At 46.8% G+C, this 21,052-nt stretch overlaps 3 pseudogenes; 1 reads left to right on the plus strand and 2 right to left on the minus strand.

Moving 5' to 3' along the window:
- LOC103609102 overlaps window positions 1-1,070 on the minus strand; it is a 3,150-nt pseudogene extending 2,080 nt beyond the window's left edge.
- Window positions 1,071-2,260: 1,190 nt separating this feature from the next.
- Window positions 2,261-5,913, plus strand: LOC103609103 (annotated as a pseudogene).
- A 15,008-nt stretch (window positions 5,914-20,921) lies between these two features.
- LOC103609104 overlaps window positions 20,922-21,052 on the minus strand; it is a 17,265-nt pseudogene continuing 17,134 nt past the window's right edge.

Raw genomic sequence — 21,052 nt, forward strand, 5'->3', positions numbered from 1 at the left:
GGAAAAAAGCAAATAACCCAAGTGTCTACCAACAGGTGAAGGGACAAATGCATCACGGCATAGTCTCACAATGTAACACTACACGGCGGAAAATGAATAACACATCATAATGTTTACCAAAACATGAAAGTTATGGAAGGGTACCAATAGTATAACCCAATATATGATAACGTTCAAAAGGACAAAACTAAATAATTTGTTTAAAGGGATACATGCATACAGGGTAAAACTATTTTTTAGGAAAACATACGCAAGGGAATAATTAATCCAAAACTCAGAATATTGGCTGCCTCTGGGGGGGTGGTAAGTGTGGGGGTAACACAGGAGGCTCTGAGGAAGTGTTAACGTGCTGTGTGTTAAGCTGGCTGACAATGGGTACATTGGCATTTGTTTTATCAGTGTTATTTAAACTGTAAATATGTATTCCTTACAATCATTTGTATTCATGACTTATATTTGATGTGCATTCTCAAACGTACACACACACTTGCACGCATGCGTGCGCACGCACACACACACACACACACACACACACAAGACCTCTTAGTCAGGTCTCCTGGCTTGCATGTTGTTCTGAATAAGTGCCCCAATGTCCACATTCATAATAAAAATATAAATAAGGGTAATTTCAGTGTAAAATTGAATGGACGATAAGACGTGAGTGCCTTCCTACCTCTTGCGGCATGACCCTGGGGTATTTGTGCTTCCCGTAGGGTTTATAGTCAACCATAGGAGCTTTGGTATATGTCTAAATCCACAGGGGCCTGAGGGGCAAGACAGAATACGAAACAAGAGATCCTGGCTTGTCATTCTTCCACTTAAAGCCATTTGATGGCTTCTCCTTATTTGCATGCTGCATAAATAACTGAACCCACAGGAAACTGTAAACACTTAGTTCTCCTCTGCCTGTTACAAGAAAAGAACCTCTGTCATTCGAGAATGATGACCAGAGGGAGCCCCAGTGAACCTGCCCTCCCTTGCAACTGCCTGCTGAGGCTGTCTGACGCTGAGATGGTGACAGGGGACAGAAACCCATCACTCACCTGTCTGGGGTACCCCACACCTGCCATGGCAAAGGACCTAGACACAGACAGGTCAGTTAGCCCTGCTCTGCCACGGGGGGGGGAAACAGCCACTGTCCCCACAGCTGTGTTAAGCAAGCACGGCGGCCCCAGCCCTTCCAGGCCACTCCTCCGACCACCACTGGGCTCCCCCCTGTACATCACCCCATCATGCAGGGGTCGGCCCCAGGGATAAATGGGCTGGTGGACAGGGGCCCTGAGACAGAGGAGCTGGAGCAGGACTCAGGAGAAATGAGAGCCGTTTAGAACATCAGATTTACCTATCAAACGAGTAACTCCGAGAGCAGGGCAACTCATGCCAGTATAAGGTCTAGTAACCACCTTTTGGGGGAAAATAAGCCCTGAGTTTATAGCTTCGAATGAGAGCCGTTTAGAACATCAGATTTACCTATCAAACGAGTAACTCCGAGAGCAGGGCAACTCATATGCCAGTATAAGGTCTAGTAACCACCTTTTGGGGGAAAATAAGCCCTGAGTTTATAGCTTCTGCCAATTTCTTTGGTGTCAATGCTACGGCCACAGCCCACTTCAAGCTGTCGACATAACACCATGAACACCCAGTGCAGAGGTGTGCAGGGAAGGTATGGTGTGATGCCGGGCCATATGAGCCGGCTCCATCCAGCACGCAGGCCCCATGAACCAGAGCTCGGAACTGCCCAAGGAAGCAAGGCCCGGGCCTAGGACTCAGAGGCACCCTGCTTCGGAAGGAGTGGGGTGTCCGCAGGGAAGGAAGTTGCCAGGTGCCGCCTTCCCAGCTGAACAATAGCAGCTTGGGGGTCCAACCCCACCCCTCATCCTCAGCCCTGAAGTCCTACAAGGCCTCACTGCCCACACCAGGGGAGCTCTCGAGTTCATCCTGTCTTGTGTGCAGGGACCCCTAGGTTCTCGATGGGTGCTCCACCGCATTCCCAGAGAACACTGCCCTGAGCCCCGCTCTACTCAGCTGCCTGTGGCCCCTGTGGCTCCTTTTTATGCACAGGCAGCTTCTCTCTTGGGGCTGGGGACCAGCGTCGTTGCTGGCAGAGCCTACCCCTCCTTCTGCCAAGGCAGGACAATGCTTCCGCCTGTCCAATTCCAGGAGCCCCTGCCATGTGGAGAGCCCTGCTGTTGTGTCCCACCGCCATACCTGTCTTTGAGATGAGCGAGCACTGTTCTGATCACAGGCCCTGGTGATCGTGATGTGGGTGGCTGGTCAGCCTGCCTGCATGTCCATTGCCCTGTCCCTGGCTCACCTGAGAAACAGGAAGCCTGGCAGCAATGGAAGGTACCAGGAGGCAGGTGCTTTCCAGTACTCTACAGAATTGGCCTATTTCCAGGAGAGGGAAGTAAACAGAACCCTGCGAGGCCTGTGATATCAGACTGTGGACGACTGAGTCCAGTTTATACCATTGCCCCTCCAGGCCTCTGTGGCCTGAAAGGCTGGCTCATCCTTCTTGTCAAAATGCCACCCTCTTTCTCACGCATTAGGAGGGCTATAATCTAAAACCTGAAAATAACAAGTGCTGGTGAGGATGTGGGGAAAGTGAAACCCTTGTACGCTGCTGGTGGTAATGTAAATGGCGGCTGCTATGGAAAACAGCCTGGCAATTTCTCAAAAAGTTAGAGAGTCACCATATGATCCAGCAATTTTACTTGTGGTTATACATCAAAAAGAACTGGAAGCAGAGACTCATTGTACACCAATGTTCATAGCAGCATTATTCACAATAGCCCAAAGGAAGAAACAACCCAAATGTCCATCGACAGATGTACCTCCACCCAAAGGAATATCATTCAGCCTTAAAAAGGAAGAAAATTCTGACACGTGCTATGACATGGGTAAAACTCGAAAACATTATGCTGAGTGAAATAAGCCAGCCACACAAAAGGACAGCTACTGTCTCATTCCACTTATGTGAGGTACCTAGAGAAGTCAAATTCATAGAGGCAGAAAGAACAATGGTGGTTGCCAGGGGCTGGGGGCAGTGAGGGATGGGGGGTTATTGTTTAATAGATACAAAACTTCAGTTTGGGAAGATGAAAAATTCTGGAAATGGATAGTGATGATGGTTATACAATGTGAATGTGCTTAGTGCCACTAACTTGTACACTGAGAAATGGTAAAAATGGTAAATTTTTTGTTATATATATTTGCCACACACACACACACACACACGCACTCAAAATCCACCCTCTTTAAGGGCCACCTCCTCCATGAAGCTTTCCTTGATCTCATTAGATGCCACCGTAGACTCCTGTCATTTTTTCCAACCAATATCTATGGAACACTTATTTTGTGGTGGGCACTGTTCTGAAATTTGCAGATTCAAGAGTGAACAAGACAGATGGAAATCCCTGTTTGTACAGAGCTTACATTTCTGGTGATGGGTAATAAGTAACCACGAAGTAAGAAGCAAGTCAGCTTCCACTGGATACAGCAAATAAACGAGGTAACATGCAAGAGAATGACTGAGTCAGCTCTTCAGGTAGGGATTCTGAGAAAGCCTCTCTGAGAGGGTGATTTGAAGCATAGAAAAAAGCCAGCCACACGAAGACCTGGAGGAAAGAGGTTCCTGGCCCAGAACCAGCAAGTGCAAAGCCTGAAAGCAGGAATGACCAGGGACAAGAAGAGAGAGCCAGTGCACCTGGAAAGGAGTGAGTGAGGGGTTAGGTGAAGACACAGACTCTGTTGTGAATTTCTTTTTTTTTGTCTTTTTCCGTGTCTGGCAACGGGTCGCAACCCTCAGTGTCGTGCCCGTACCGGACCGGGACCGGCAACGGGACCACAACCCTCGGTGTTGCTCCCACGCCTCGCTCAGCCAGTGAGCGGGAGCCGGTCTGTATGTGGGATCCGAACCCTCAGGCGGGAGCGCTGCCGCGCTTCCCAAGTGGCGCACTATCCAGTGCACCACCGGGCCGGCCCTGTTGTGAATTTCTGACTTTCCTCTTCTTCCTACAATGGCAAGCAGGTTTCCCTGTAGAGAGCTTTTTCTCTCCACTTTAAAGATCATGTGGTGTGGGTGGTGCTAAACCTACTCCAGCTCTAAATGGGAATGTTGCCACCAGAATATTCCACCCTCTAAGCCTCAGTGATTGATTCAGGAAAAAGCTCATGACCCAAGCTAGGCTGATGAGTGTCATCCTCAGCTCTTGGGAAGGAGGCCCTCTCTTTCTGAGACAGCAGGCACTAAATATCATGTGGGCTTGGAGCTGCCTGAGGCCGCTGTGTGGAAAGAGCCTGGCCAAGGATAAAATCAGCACGGAGAAAAGAAGACCCAAGAGATGGAGACAGAGAGTGACAACACAGCACTGAGCCCCTGGATACAACCAGACCTGAAGCTTGGCTGTATCTATGGTCTATGGGAGCCAAGACATTCCTTCCCTTGCTAAAGTCAATTTCAGTTGCATTTTTATAACTTCCAGCTGAAACAGACACACGGTTCCCATGAGCTATAGGGTTGAAGAGATAAAGCAGCTATTTCTCCTGACTGGGGGGCCACTGGGAGCGGCGTTTTTATTCAGGCAATGCTTGAGGGAGCCCGGCTGCGCTTGGGGAGGAGGCGGAGGGCACCAGGCGAGCCGGGGGATCCCTACAGATCCCAGCCGACCAGGAGAGGCAGGGGACGGGCTGAGCAGCGAGGAGTGTGAGCCTGAGAGCCAGGTCTGCGCGGGAGGCCTTGAACCCGGAGAGTGACGAATCGGACAAGAGCTCCGGCCAACCAGATGCACTGAACTGAAGGGCACGGGCTGCAAAGTGCCCCGAGATGTCCTGCAGAAATTGCTGGAATCCTTACAGGAGAACCACTCCCAAGAAGACGAGCGGTTTCTGGGAGCCGTTATGCCAGGACTTGGCATTGGAGTGGATGCCTCCATCGTTCCTTTGAGGCCTGGTGGCCTTTCCTTGGTTCGCACAACAGGTTAAATTTATCCTATCATAGATAATCCTTACATGATGGGCAGGATCGCATGTGCCCATGTCCTCAGTGACCTCTATGCAATGGGGGTCACGGAATGTGACCACGTGCTGATGCTCCTTGGAGTCAGCAATAAAATGACCGAAAGGGAAAGGGATAAAGTGATGCCCCTAATTATACAGGGTTTTAAAGATGCAGCGGAGGAAGCAGGAATGTCTGTGACAGGTGGCCAAATGGTCTCAAACCCCTGCATTGTTTTGGGAGGAGTCGCTACAACTGTCTGCCAGCCCAATGAATTGATCATGCCGGATAATGCAGTGCCAGGGGACGTGCTGGTGTTGACGAAGCCCCTGGGGACACAAGTCGCCGTCGCTGTGTACCAGTGGCTGGATAGCCCTGAAAAATGGAATAAAGTTAAATTAGTGGTCACCCAAGAAGATGTCGAGTTGGCATACCAAGAGGCCATGATGAATGTGGCCAGGCTCAACAGGACAGCTGCAGGGCTCATGCACACGTTCAATGCCCATGCGGCCACCGACATCCCAGGCTTTGGGGTCCTGGGCCACGCGCAGAACCTGGCCAAGCAACAGAGGAACGATGTGTCATTTGTCATCCACAACCTTCCCGTGCTGGCCAAGACGGCTGCCGTGAGCAAGGCCTGTGGGAACATGCTTGGCCTCATGCACGGGACCTGTCCAGAGACATCAGGAGGCCTCCTAATCTGCTTACCACATGAACAAGCAGCTCAGTTCTGTGCAGAGATAAAGTCTCCCAAATATGGTGAAGGGCACCAAGCATGGATGATTGGGATCATAGAGAAGGGCAACCATACCGCCAGGATCACAGACGAACCCCAGATCATCGAAGTCGCACCGCAAGTGGCCACTCAAAATGTGAATCCCACACCTGGTGCCACCTCTTCATCTGGACAGAAATAGCTGTTTGGTTTTGTTTTTAAATAGATCTATTTCCTTTATCATCACTTCAATTAAAGACTATAAACAAGGGCCGACCTGGTGGCACACTGCTACAGTGCGCCGCTTGGGAGCGTGGTGGCACTCCTGCCGAGGGTTCGGATCCCACATACAGACCGGTTCCCGCTCACTGGCTGAGCGAGGCACGGGAACAACACCAAGGGTTGCGATCCCGTTGCCGGTCCCCGGTCTGGTACGGGTGCGACACTGAGGGTTGCGATCCGTTGCCGGACATGAAAAAAGACAAAAAGGAAAAAAAAAAAAGACTATAAACAACAACAAAAATCTCATTGTGTCTACACATCTGGTGACCTTAGGTCAATTTGTGAGTGGATACAATTAATAAAATAAAATCCATTGCCTTTTTTTCCTGTTACATTAACTGAAGATGCACCTAATCTTGAGGCAGCTTCTGAGTTGAAAATTATATTGTTATCCAACACTGTTTATTCATTTTGAATCTTTAGACACTTATCTCTTGCTGCATAGGCTCTTTTTAAAGGTGCTTTCACATGGCACAGACATTACCAATAGTAGTGTCAAATAGCAGTTTGTGTCTTTTCATTTTATGTACATTTATCACAGAAGTCTGATCTTTTTTTGAGTTTCTTGAATGGTATTCTGGAAAGTCAGAATTGGCACCAAAGCCGCACGGGTGAACCGATCGACTTCTTGCCAAGGGAAACCATCACTGGGAAGACGAAGCTGCCTGGAAGAGGCTTGAACTTGGATGCACCCTCCCTCAGGACCCAACGGGCAGATGGACGCACGTGTAACCGGAACTCCTCCAGCAATGAATATGGCACGCAGTACAGAAGAGACTGCCACAGGACTGAAATTAACTGGACGTTTTATAGGAACTTATATAGATGATGGTCCTCAAAAGCTACAATCCAGTGGTCTGCAAAATAAAATGTGTTGGAAACCTCTGATTAAAAAAAAAAAAGCTATTTCTCCTAACTGGGGGGGTGGTCAGAGAAGACTTGTTTCAAGTTGTGACATCTTAATGCAGCCCTAAAGGGGAAGGAGAACTTTGTCCACTGCCCTAGGGCTGGAGAGAGACTGCCCATGTTTGGAAGGGAGAGGCGGAGGGAAGAGGAAGAAGCGTGGCTTCAGCTGAGGCTGGAGAGGAAGGTGGGACCTCATCAAGTGGGGAACAGGAGGAGCCTTGACTTCGCCCTTTGACTTTATCCTTCGCAGGACACTGGATGATGACGGCGCCCGGGACAGGTTGGAGGAGATGGCAGTAGATAGGGAGAGAAGTGAGTAGTTTCAAGAGGCATTTCGGAAGTCGACTCTGTAAGATTTAATTATTATTAGGAAGTGGCAAATGCAACGCAGAGACAAGTATGAAAGAGACTCTCAGATTTCTGGAATGAGCCATTGGAACTTGACAGTCCTTTGATGAGGTGGGAAATGCTGGGGGAGGTGCCAGTTTGGGGAGTAAAACCATGAATACAGCTGGGGGTCTGCTGGTGTTTGAACGTCCCCTCCCAAACTCATGTTGAAACTTAATCCCCATTGTAACAGTATTAAGAGGGTGGGAAATCTAGGGGCCTTTGAGAGGTGATTGAGTGGATTAATCCTTTCGTGGAGTAATGGATAATTGATTAATCCGTTATCGTAGGAGTAGACGGGTGTCTTTATAAGGAGAGGAAGAGAACATGTTAACATGCTCTTGTTTTTTTTAAACCAATCCTCCCATCTCTCCAGCCCCCAATAGTAAGTTTTCCCCTCAGCCTTTCCCACAACACCTTGAGCACTGTTCTGTTTGCACATGTTTCTACCACCATTAATGGACCCTGCCAGCCACTGCAAGTAGCCACAGCTCACGTGGGTGAGGTCCGCGGCGTGCCCCGTGCTGCCTCAGGCCACCTCTAGCTGGTCGTCACTAGCTTGTCATTGTGCGTGGTCAACAACAAGTGATCTTATAAAGTATGATTGGGAAGGAAGATGATTGTTTTTTAAAACAAACAGACCTAGTCTTAAATATTCAAATAAAGCTTTGTGTAATATTATGACAGCATCGCTGGGATTGGTCTCTCACATCCTAAGGTCCTCCGTGGGAAGACAGCATTCATTTAGATGTGAGATTTTTGATATGTTGTTTAGAAACTAGTTTCCTCATTTTATAGGCCCAGTTCTGCTACCTCCAAGAACATTCTGAAACATATAGAAGCATAAAGATAACTAACAAATACATAATAAAGACTTGTATTGCGGGGCCGGCCCGGTGGCGCACTGCTATAGTGCACCGCTTGGGAAGCGCGGCGGTGCTCTCGACAAGGGTTCGGATCCCACATACAGACCGGTTCCCGTTCACTGGCTGAGCGAGGCACGGGAGCAACACCGAGGGTTGCGATCCTGTTGCCGGTCCCGGTCCCGGGCGGGCGCGACACTGAGGGTTACGATCCGTTGCCGGTCAAGAAAAAAAAAAAGACTTGTATTGCGGGGCCGGCCCGGTGGCGCACTGCTATAGTGCACCGCTTGGGAAGCGCGGCGGTGCTCTCGACAAGGGTTCGGATCCCACATACAGACCGGTTCCCGTTCACTGGCTGAGCGAGGCACGGGAGCAACACCGAGGGTTGCGATCCTGTTGCCGGTCCCGGTCCCGTGCGGGCGCGACACTGAGGGTTACGATCCGTTGCCGGTCAAGAAAAAAAAAAAAAGACTTGTATTGCTTACACCTTGATTTACTTGTAAGAACTGTATCCTCTACAGTAGGGGGGTGGCAAGCTACAGCTTGGGAGCCAAATCTTGTTTTTGTGAGACCTGCAATCTAAGAATGGCTTTATTATTTTTAAAAAATTAATTAATTAATTATTTTATTTTATTTTTACATTCTAAGATGTAGTTGTGGAGCAGTTGGGGTGGAGAAAGAGAGAGTAAGGGGGAGGGGGATAAAGTGGGAGGACAAGAAAGTGGGGAGGGGCCATGGTCAAGGCCCATGGCACTCCCCTCATTCCAGTAGAGGAGCCCAGGGAGCTTCCAGCAGTGGCTTGGTGGTTGTCACTGGGCTGGATGTGGACATTTGGCATCTCATGCCCTGCACCACCTCGGGACTCTGCAGAGAGTCCCTACCATAAAAAAGGGCCTCATCGGACGTGCTTCCTCAGTCTTGGACTTCCCAAACTCCACAATTGTAAGAAATTTCTTTTTTGTATAAATTAGCCAGTTTCGGGTATTCTAACTGACAGAAACTGATAAAGACAAGGTCATATTTCAGTTATGGAGCCTGATGGCTTCCAAGTGGAGAAGGTGAGGAAAGCTCTGGGTAAAAGGATCTATAGCTCAGGGAAGAAGGTTGTGGACATGAGAGACACACTCTGGAACTGCTGGTGATATAGGTGGCACTTGAAGCTCATCAGGGAGGGTGGACGATACCCCTTATTTAAGTACCACAGCCTCCCAAGTAGTCCTGCAAAGCAACATGGCCCTGGCTCCATAGGGCATCCTGCTGCCTCCCTAAAGAAGTATTCAATGGCAGCAGGAGGGAAATCAGGCCAGAAGGGTGATAGAGTCACTGGTCCAAGTACTCAGGTCTCTTTTGAGTCCTCTTTGTTTGCCACCTTCACTGTGGTTGTGTTTCTACGGAATCCATTGGCTTCAGTGTCATTGCAGCAACGTTAATGCAACAACCTGCAGGAGCAGCTGGGCACTTAGCTCAGCCCCCTGCTGGTTACACAGCATGGGCAAGTTCTTCATGCAGGGAGCCTCAGTGTCTTCTTACTGAGAATTGAAATCCTGTGCTGTGTGTGCACAGACTTCCTTCATCCCGAGCTACAAAATGCCTACTGAATTTTTGTAAGCTGGCACTGAAATGTTCCCAAATATCACATTGTACCAATTTTTAAGTTTTTACAGTACAATACGTGTTATTTTTCTGACATACTAAACACAAGTAAGTTTCTCATGTTTCTTGCTGTTTGCTTTGGCAGCATGTGAGTGGGGATCTTTTCTATATTTGCAAGGGATGAAAAATAAGCCAAAAAGCAAATTCTGTTTTGTATTGTTTTTTTAAGCCTAAATCACATACAAGTTCTAAAACTTGTTCAAGTTGTGTAAGGTAAGATAAACTAAATTGCATTGTAGAAACCAATATGAGTGTATTTCTAGAAGCATGGTTATGTTGAAAACAGTATTTAAAAGCATGCAAAAAAGATTTTGTGTGGACAAGATTCAATCAAGTGTATACAGAGCAGGGCTCCACCAAAGGCTCGCAACGGCATCATTCCTCCATCCTCCCTCCTTCCTCCAGTGAAGATATTCACCTCTGAATCTACATTACCTTATTGGTAAAATAGTTAGCCCAATACATATTCAGGGTTGACCGTGATAACTAAGGGAGAAAAACATGTATAATTACTTGGCACCTGGTCTGGTGAGCTACAGAAGCTTAATTATTGTTCAAGAATGTCCTCACAGCCCTTCTGAGAGTGACTCCCGATTCACCCTCTGCAGCCTGGAGGGAGAGCTGGACCCCAAGTTTCTGTCTATGAAAATTCAGCCTGTTAATATTGTGAAATCAAAGGAGGAAATTCTTCTCCCAAACCAGGAGCCCTCAGAGTTCCTCCAGGCATATATTAAAGGGATTACAATCCATTTCCTTCCTAATGTGGGCTAATGCACTATAGGAAGCCCTCGGGCCAGGGATTAAAGTATTTACACCTTTAATTAGGAGCACCCCTTCCCTTCGAGCCTGAAACACAAACAGCAAGTCCTCTACAAAGGCCTTATCCCCAGTGCAGTGGGGACATGACTCCCTCTCTAGGAGCCTGGAGCCTCTGAGGGCTTTAGCAAACACAGCCTTTCGCCAATGAGGTGCCTTAGCCAGAAGGACCCTCATCAGAAATAGAACCCCCTTCATGTGAAGAGTAAACAAACAAACAAACAAAAGATTGGGTGAGTTAATTCAGGATCAGCCCCTGCCGCACAGCAGGGCAGGAGAGAGGAAGCCACTTGGTTAAAGGGCCCTGCAGAATGACCACTGTCTTCAGGAGGGGTGGGGGGACACTCTGAAAACTGAGTCAGTTGTGGTGCTTCAGAGAGTCTGCACATGCATGCGTGTGTGTGTGCATGTGCGTGCGTGTGTGTGTGCATGCGTGTGTGTGTGTGTGCGTGTGTGTGTAGGAAGGAGGGTGTAGGTGGGATGATGATAAAAGATGGAAAACACAAGGTCCCTGCCATGCAGCACTTTACAAATTGGTGAGTGAGGGGAGGGAGGAAGTGCCCAAAGAGAGGCTTGAGCAAGCTCAGGCAGGGGTGTGCAGAGGAGGCGAGGGCCGTCTCATGAGGGACGGCAGAAGTGGCAGAGAAGAGGTGTCCATGAAACTAAGACTTAAATGAGGAGCCTCCTTCTCTTGTCCAAATCTGGCCCATTGCTGAAGGCTCAGCTACCTGCTCAGCCCTGGTGGGGATCACTCCCTGATGCTCATGTTCACCAACGTGCCCGGACTCTGAACATTTATGACACTCCAGCAGATACCTGCCACTTAATTGATGCCATTTCTATGTCTTTATTTAGTCATGCATTTTTTCACTTCCCCCAAAAGATAGGAACTACCCTTTTTCTCTTGATTTTCTCTGAACCCGCCAGACTAGACCTGTACATGCTAGATCCCTAATCATGCTCTTTGGTTGTTTAGAGAGGTTTTAAAGGTCAGGCTGGAAAGGCAGGTGAGGGCTGGGTGCTGAAGACCTTCAATGCTGCCTAAGGAGTGTGGACTTTCACAGGGAGGCTGAGTGCCCAGAGGAAGGAGCTTTAGAGTGAGATGACTTTGCACTGCAACTCGGCTCTACCACTTACAAACTGTGTCTTTGGATAAGTTATTTATGTTCTCGTCTCAGTTTTCTTCTGAAGAGGTGAAATGGGGATAAAAATGCCTGCCCTGCAGGAAAATGGAGTAAAAACCCTATGGATACCCTGCTCAGCCCAATGCCTGACATATATAATGCTCAAGAAATGAGAGTAAACGTGGGACACGCTGCTCAACAGTAACACCATGAAAGGGCCTTTTCGGAAGAGCAGTGTGGGGAAGTGAGCAGCACAGACAGGGAAGAGAATGCAGAAAAAAGGAGGCCCCTGCAGTGGTCCAGGAACTTGAGAACTGACTGGACATTTGGTGGTAACGGCAACAACAGAACACGTCCTCTGCACTGGGTGCTGTCACGACAGCTCTGTGTGGATTTACTTCATTTTGACACCACCCTAACTGTACAACATTGGCCCTTTTATTCTCCACATTTTGTAAATGAGGAAAACGAGGCACAAAAAGAATAAGTGGATTAGTCAGGGTTCTTCAGAGAAGCAGAACCAGTAGGCAATGTGTGTATATACCTATGCCAAGATTTATTATAGGAGTCGGCTCACATGATTATAGCGGCTTAGAAGTCCCAGAATTTTCCATCTGCAAGCTGGAGAACCAGGAAAACTGGTGGTGTAAGTTAGCCTGAGTCCGAAGACCCAAGAGCCAGAAGCATCAATGTCCAAGGGCATGAGAAGATGGATGTTCCAATTCAAACAGAGAAAGAGAAAATTTGTTCTTCCTTTGCCTTTTTGTTCTATTTGGGCCCTCAAAGGGTTGGATGGTTCCTGCCCACATTGGACAGGGCAATCGTCTTTACTCAAATTCAAATGCTAATCTCTTCTGGAAACACCCTCACAGACATACCCAGAAATAATGATTGCCAGCTATAGACATCCCTTAGCCCAGTCAAGTTGACACATAAAATTAACCATCACAATTCATGATTTGCTCAGGGTCACACACAGATAACAAGTGACAGAAGCAGAATTCTAGCCTCAGCTCCTGGGGTGAGGGCCCATGTCTCAACCACTGGGCCATATGGCCTCTTCATACCTGGTGAGAAAGAGAATGGGGTTTTAAAGAGGGCAACCTTTATGCTGGAATTTGGAGGGTAGTCTTTATTTTAAACATAGTCCTGAAATCCATTGAGAAAGAGAAAAATGGCTCTTGATCTAGAAGCTGACACCCAAAGACAGGCTGTGGTGTTCTCCTTCTGAGCATAATTTCACAGAACATCTACATCAGACAAGATCACTGTGATCATGATGGATAAAGACAAAAACTAAACTCCTCCATAATAATGTCTCAACACAGACCAAACATTAACATTGTCTAAAACAGACACAAAAATGACCAAACACCTCCCTGTTCTGGCTAACGATGACTGCTGCTTCTATATGACTGCTGCTTCTCTCTATTCTATTATGGTAAGGCTCAACTTATTCCTCCTGCCTGACAGATAAGAATTATTAAGATGCCCGATCATAGAGTTACACTGGATTCCCAACAGCATCCAATTCAGAGCAAAAGCCTGCTCTCTTGAACCCTCCCCCAAATCACCTAACATAAGCTCAAATCCTATAATGAATACTTTCTAATAACCCATTCTAAAAGCTCCCCATTGTGTGTGCATTCTCCTTTTTTGCAGCTGGAAATAAATTTGCTCAATTCCAGGTGAGTGTCTCATGGTCTTTTTTTTTTTTACACTTTATTTTTACTTTTTTTGTTTGTTTGTTTGGTGACTGGCCAATACAGGGATTGAACCCTAGATCCTGGTGTTGTCAGCACCATGTTCTAGCCAACTGAGCTAACCAGGCAGCCTTCTCATGGGTTTTTTGTTTTGTTTTGTTTTGTTTTTTGGGAGCTGGCCAGTACAGGGATCTGAAACACGGTTTTTAGGTGGAGGTCATTGATATCCTATTGGATATCCCAATGTTTCAGTATCTAAACTGTTTCCCTGACAGCCTTTCCCAGTCAAAAGGTACGATTAAGTCTTTTGTCAGGCTATGCCGTGATGGGGGCCCCAGAAAGGACCCCTATAATTATCTTCATCTGCTTCATTTTTATGTTTGTCAGATCTGCTCAGCAGAAAGGAGAAAAATTCCTCTGTAAAAGTGAGGGTGAGGGCCGGCCCGGTGGCGCACTTGGTAGAGTGCGGCGCTTGGGAGTGCGGCGGCGCTCCCGCCGAGGGTTCAGATCCCATATAGAGACCGGTCCACTCACTGGTTGAGCGCGGTGCGGGTGCGACACCAAGGGTTGTGATCCCGTTGCCAGTCACGAAAAAAGACAAAAAGGAAAAAAAAAAAAAAGTGAGGGTGAGAGTCATACCAACACCAAAGAATTGTTGAGAAGACTCAGCAGTACACCACGTTGCGGTGTCTAGCATGGCGACCGGCCGGTTGTCTAGCATGGCGACCAGCCGGCAGAGAGAGCTCAGACTGCAGTTCTTATTTTATTTTATTGTTCAGAAAAATCTTCAGCTCTTTCAGCAATGCTCAAAAACATTTCTAAAAATGTATCCAGATTATTAGCTTCTCTCTATTCTATTACGGTAAGGCTCAAATTATGTGACACAAATAAAGAATGATGTACTCAGTGCCCTTGTATCATACATTTCCCCAATAAATGAAACTTACCATTTTAAAAATTAAATATATTTTTAAAAACTCTACTTAAGTGAATTTTAATCTTTTTATATGTTCAGCAAAGGATCAGACATTTCACAGAATAACAACACACAAATGACCAATAAACACATCATTGCAAATCAAAGGAATGAAAATAAACAGAAGATAAAATTTTCCACCTATCACAGTGCCAAAAAAAGTGTAAAATACAATTTCCAGTACTGATATGAGGAAACAGGCACTTATTACAAGTATAAACTTCTATAACCTTTTTGAAGGCAATCGAAAATAACTGCCAAAGACTTAATTTTTTTTTTCAGCTGCCCCACATGGGGATCTGAACACTTAGACCTTGGTGTTATCAACACTGTGCTCTAATCAACTGAGCTAACCAGCCAGTACCCCTGCCAAAAATTTAAATGGCTGTACCTTTTGACCTAGCAACTGCACTTCTAGGTGTTGGTCTAGAGTCAATGATTACTCACTTGTGCAAAGACAAGCACAAATGAGTACTATCACGGCATTACTTGAAAGAGCAAAAACCCGCAACAATCTAAATCTCCATCTGAAGGAGCTGCTTAATAAATATGAGTGCATACATGCTATGAAATACTAGTATGTCTTTAAAGAAAATAAGATAGATCTTCAGATGAATTGAAATTGCAGAATGTCTTTGCCCATGAAAGGTAGAAACCATTTCTGTGAAAACATTAAAAAGTAATTTTGGAGGCCTGGCTAGTGAGCTCAGTCAGTTAGAGTGCCATCTTATAACACCAAGGTCAAGGCTTTGGATCCTCATACTGGCCAGCTGCCAAAATAATAATTAATAATAAATAATAATAATAATTTTTATACCCTTGGGGATAGCTGGATAAAATCCTTTTGCTCAAAGGCCTGGAAATGGAATGGAAAATAACAGCCCTCAGGGTCTCTTTCCAACAATAACTCCAAGACGCATCCTGTGAGTGCTCAGTAAGTGACACTGATGATGTCATGATGATGGTGACGATCAGGATGGTAATGACATGATGATGATGAAGATTCTATGCCCAAAAGAATTGGAAGAAAGACATTGCCCTTAAGACATCTTGCTCTGCATAACTGTTACTACAGCATAGGAGCTGAGCTTGTCTCCCTGTACCTCTATCGATTTTCTTAAATTCTTTCAAATGCTTTTGGGAACATGAGTCCAGGGTCAGTGCTGGGTCGGGGTCATTTAGATGTTGAAAGGGCAAGATGATCAGTAAGTCACACCCCCATTCTGTCCCGGTCTGACCTGGCATTGGAGGCATAATCTACCAGAGAGTCTCCTTTCATGCCATCACATTGGAATTGGAATGAAGTGCGGAGACTAACATCTTCCCCAGGCATCACGTTGACAGATCAGTCAGTCACTTGGAGGTCAGCCCCTTGCACCTCATACACAAACCTGGCAGTAGGGAACTGAAAACAAGACTGACTTTTTTGGTCACACACACTTTCAAGGTAAGTTGGTGTATCTGAAAGTATGGCCCTTGGACCTCCGGGAGTGATTCCAAATCAGAATTTGATGGAGGCAGGGGAGCAGGAGGGCTGCTGTGAGACACAGGAATTGGAATTCAAACAAGCTCCCAGGGAATTCTTTTGACCCTTGAAGTTTGGAAAAAACTGAGGAAGACCTTGGTAATATTTCACCCATGGGCAAGTCTTTCAGGGTCCCATTATGTCTAATTATATCTCTGTGCGAAGCATTTCTGCAAGCAATGAAATGACCCTGTATCTATTCCATTACCCTGGTATAGAAACTAATTAGAAAAAATGAAGCCTGGGGCCGGCCCGGTGGCGCACTGCTACAGTGCGCCGCTTGGCCGAAGCACGGTGGCGCTCCCGCCGAGGGTTCGGATCCCACATACAGACCGGTTCCCGCTCACTGGCTGAGCGAGGGGCGGGAGCAACACCGAGGGTTGCGATCCCGTGGCCGGTCCCGGTCCGGTACGGCTGTGACACTGAGGGTTGCGATCCGTTGCCGGACACGACAAAAAGGAAAAAAAAAAGAAAAAATGAAGCTTGATTTTAATTGGGCTCCTTTGTGTATATTCCAGCAAAATAGTATATAACACCAAAACAATAATAATAATATTAGGAAAAGAAATAAGAAAATTTCAAGACAAATTACAAAGATACATGCCATTTACTGATTCACTTATATTTATTAAATAGCTCAGAAATATATATAAAAATTTGTCTTCAGCTCCCAGAGATTTCCTCCCTATTTGTATTCATTTGTAACATGTAGTACAGACAGGTAAACTTTTGTTTTTCACTACCCTCCCTACCAAAATCTTGAGTGTAACTGTGTCATTGGCTAAAACCAATTAACTACCTATGTGTAAGTACACCTGGAAGCTTTTACCATTTGCTTCCTTCCTTCCTACAAATATTTATTGAGCACTTGCTATATGCCGGGCATTGGGGATATATTAGTGACCAAAGGACATGGACCTACCCTTTTGTGGTTCCACTCTCTGGGATGACATATGTGTGTGTGTGCGTGTGTGTGTGTGTGTGTGTGTATCACACACACATCCATACATATATAAAACTAATCACATAAGTATAACTACATAAAGGATTAAAAATAATGCATGAAAATCCCTGATCCATACCTAATGATGACTCCTTGCACGAAGCACAGACTTAGGTTTAACTTCAGTGCTCTGCCATGTGTTAGTGCGATTCCTAGGCAGGCTATTTAGCTCTGCATCCTCTTATAGAAAAAGCAGATAAAAATGCTTACCTTGTAGAGCAGTTGAATGGATTAGAAATAATACATGTAAAGCAACTGCTACATAGTAAAAGCTCAGTAATGGTAGCCATCCATCCTCCTCTCTCCCTCATAAAAAAAACAAAAAACTCAACCTTATATTTTTTAAAAAATCACATACACAGTTCATTGTAATTCTTGTAAAATTTATCAGGTCAAAAACTGAGCTTCACTCTCTCAAAACTTGCTCCTCTTCATCTTTGCGAATGAGGCCACATATCAGCCCAAGCCAGAAAATCAAGAGTTGCCTAATAAATCACCAAGTCCTCAAATGTGTTTTTCTCCATGGCCAATATCTCTTCCCTTTTCCCAGCCGCTATTATGTCTAGTGAGACAGACCCCTGCAATGGGCTTCTAATTAGCTTTTCTGCCTCCGCTCAATTCTCCACCCTGCAAACAGGATCCCCTTTCTTTTTTTTTTTTTTTTTTTTCCTTTTTTTTTCTTTTTTCGTGTCCGGCAACGGATCGCAACCCTCAGTGTTGCCCCCGTACCGGACCGGGACCAGCAACGGGATCGCAACCCTCGGTGTTGCTCCCGCGCCTCGCTCAGCCAGTGAGCGGGAACCGGTCTGTATGTGGGATCCGAACCCTCGGCAGGAGTGCCGCCGTGCTTCCCAAGCGGCGCACTATAGCAGTGCGCCACCGGGCCGGCCCCAGGATCCCCTTTCTAAAGGCCCCGTCCTGTGTATTCATGCCCTAGCTTAGAACCCCCTGTGCTCCCTAGTGCCCTTACAATAAAGTCAAACCTCTTCCCCTAGGCTACAGGGCTTCTAGGTCTGGCGCCTGCCCACGTCTCAGTCAGTCACCCCTCACTCCACCCCACTCCCAACGTCATATTGAAAGTCACAGGCCCTCATACATGCTAAGCCATCTCTGGGCTCCAGGCCTTTGCACACTCTTCCTTCTCCACTTCACCCAGCTAACAAACTCCCCCCCCCCAGCTTGTCATTTCCTCCAGAAAGCCCTCCTTGACTCCCACAAGAGCATGTTGTGTGTCTCCACAGTGCTCTCAAGGCACCTGAACTTCCTCTGTCACGTCACATCATCCGAGCAGCTGGCTGTTTATGAGCACATAGCCTCTGGGATCAGTTTGCTAGAGTTCAAATTCCATACCCGACACTTACCTGCAAAGCCATAAAAAAAAAAAAATTATTTAACTGCACTGGGCCTCAATTTTCTCAGCTGTTGTGGATAATAATAGTATCTACCTCACAGGTTTGTGGTGAGGATTAAATGTGAGCATGCATGTGAAGTGTCCAGCACAGTGACCTGGTGCGTAACGAGAATTCAATAGAGAATATAGTAAATTATGATAGTCGTCTTAATTGCTAAAGGTAGTGGCAATTATGATTGCCTCCCCAATATCCATTCCATCCTTCCACCACTGCATAGCAGAGGTGCAATTTGGAGAGTAACTTCTACCACCAGCTCCACAGATGGGATCTAGTTCGTCCACAAGTAAACTACAGCGAGCATCAGAATCACCAGGAGGGCTTGTTAAAAACAAATGGCCGAGTCCTGCCCCTTGGAGATGCTAATTCAGTTTCTAATCCCAAGGATTTGCATTTGTAGTAAATTCCCAGAGGTGTGCTGATACTGCTGGCCTGGACCATACTTTGAGTAGCACTGGCCTCTAAACCAATCAGGGTATCTTATTTCCTTTGCTTTATGATTGAGTCAGGGATGGGAAAATGGACTGATGGTGGTCCAATGACTGCAGAAGAGTGCCCCTCTCCCCCAATGTAAAGCAGGTAGGTGCAGTTGCTGCTGGGAGCCATCTTGCAACCATGAACAAAGGGGAAGTCAGCCCTAGTCCGGAACGGATGCCCAGATGAGGGAAGGCCCAAGAGAAGCACAGGGACATGAGGTAGAGTCCAGCTGAATAATACTGGAAGCTTCAAAATCCCTGGACTTTTCTTGGGGCTAATGAGTTCCTTTTATGGCTTACGTTAATTTATGTTGAGTTTTCTGTTACTTGCAATGGAAATATTCCTAACGAATACATGATTATCAGCTCACTGATGGTAAGAACCTTATTTTTCCCCTCAATAGCCCATGCTAGGTCTGAGCCTGGCACAAAGTGCTCCATAACAGGTGCTCAGTAACGACACAGATGCTCCTCAATTTACGATGTGGTTACAGCCTGGTAAACCTGTGTTAAGATGTCCACTCTCTTCTCATGGTCAACCTGGTGATAGCCCTAACCAGGTGGTTAGGGAGCAGTTCCAGAGCTGGCCTGGGTCCATGTCTTGCCTGGGCTCTGTCCTGAGTCCCACTCTTTCTCCCCTGAACTGAAATGTATCTGACTTGTTTCAGGCCCTGAAAACCACCATCTTAGGCCACTTGCTTGCAAATGCTCCAATTTCACTTCTGCTACTGAGTCTTGATCATCTGCTTTCCATAGAAAGGTTTGCTTTCCTGCAATAACCTTTGCAAAATGAAGCTGCCTGCTTTAATTATTGACAATGGGTGCATATGTTCTATAATATTCTGTCACTCACTTACCCTGGGCACTCACTGTCTCTTGGAGCTCCCTATCAAATTTATTTCTTCTGCTATAGCCAGTTGTCTGTGTATTGTGGTGATGGCTGAGCAGTTAAAAAAAAAACCCTGCAGTGGGAAGTCCCTTGTGTTATTAGTTTCCTAGGGTTGCCAGAATAAATTACTTCAAACTTGGTGGCTTAAAACAATAGAAAATTTATTCACTCACAATTCTGGAGAAGTCCAAAATCAAGATGTCAGCAAAGTCAAGCCAGCTCCAATGGCTCTAGGGGAGACTTCCTTGTCTCTTTCTTGCCTTTTCCAGCTTCTCGTGTCCCCAGATGTTCCTTGGCTTGTGACAGCATAACTTCAATCTCTGCTTACCTCAGTTTTCACATGGTTGTCTTCTCTGTGTGTTTCTGTGTATTCTTTTCTGTGTCTTACAAGGACAGTCTTACTGGATTTATGGCTTACCCTAATCTAGTATGATCTCATCTCAACCCTTACCTTAATTTCATCTGCCAAGACCCTATTTCCAAATAAGGTCACAGTGTGAGGTTCCAGGTGGACGTGAAATTGTGGGGGAACTCTATTCAACCACACCCCTTTAGATCAGGGGCTTTGCTAAAAACACACCCCCTGCTGCCCTCAAGCAACACCACTAAACACCTACTGCCTGGCAGCCCCTGCTGGGGCACCCAGATGATTCTGTTGCACACGTTTCCTGAATGCACTTAATGATGCAGTGACATTGAAGAGTCATCTTCAACAGGCCATCACAATGCAGGGAAATAAGGCTGAGCCCAGGGTCCTGGGGGGAATTTTAAGGAGAGACTTGGAACTCAGAAGCAGCGTGGGAGGGTGGTGAGAGCAATGAAGGCCTGCTGGAGGAGCTGAGCCCTTGGGTGGTGGCATGGGGTGGGGTGGCGGTGGGACACAGCAGTCTGGCTGAAGGAGTGAAGTGCCAGAATCAGAGACAAGGACCCTCCCTCTCACACCTCTCAGCAGGCAAGCTGCTCTCGGCTGAACCATCCCCCTCACTGGAGGCTGCCTTTGATACTCATTGAGCTCGATTTAACTGATAAGCAAAGGTTGTGGGGTCCCCACGGGGGCCTATGGCAGTGCCTGTCACAGCTTACCTTCCAACAGATTACCCAGATGGGTGAAGGTCATGGACAGAAAGGGCACCCACCACCCAGACACTTGCTTTCCCCGCCCAGCTTGCCACAGAGCTGCTGAGTTACTCCAGGCAGCTCATTTCATCAGAGGGGCAGGACCTGGGGGGGGGGAGAGGGAGGGAGAGAAAGGGAGGGAGAGGGAGAGAGAGAAAAAGGGAGGGAGAGGCAGAGAGAGAGGGAGGGAGAGAGAGAGGGGGGGGGGGAAGG

This window comes from Galeopterus variegatus, unplaced genomic scaffold, assembly GCF_000696425.1.
Source record: "Galeopterus variegatus unplaced genomic scaffold, G_variegatus-3.0.2 Scaffold9198, whole genome shotgun sequence".
NCBI lineage: Eukaryota > Metazoa > Chordata > Mammalia > Dermoptera > Cynocephalidae > Galeopterus > Galeopterus variegatus.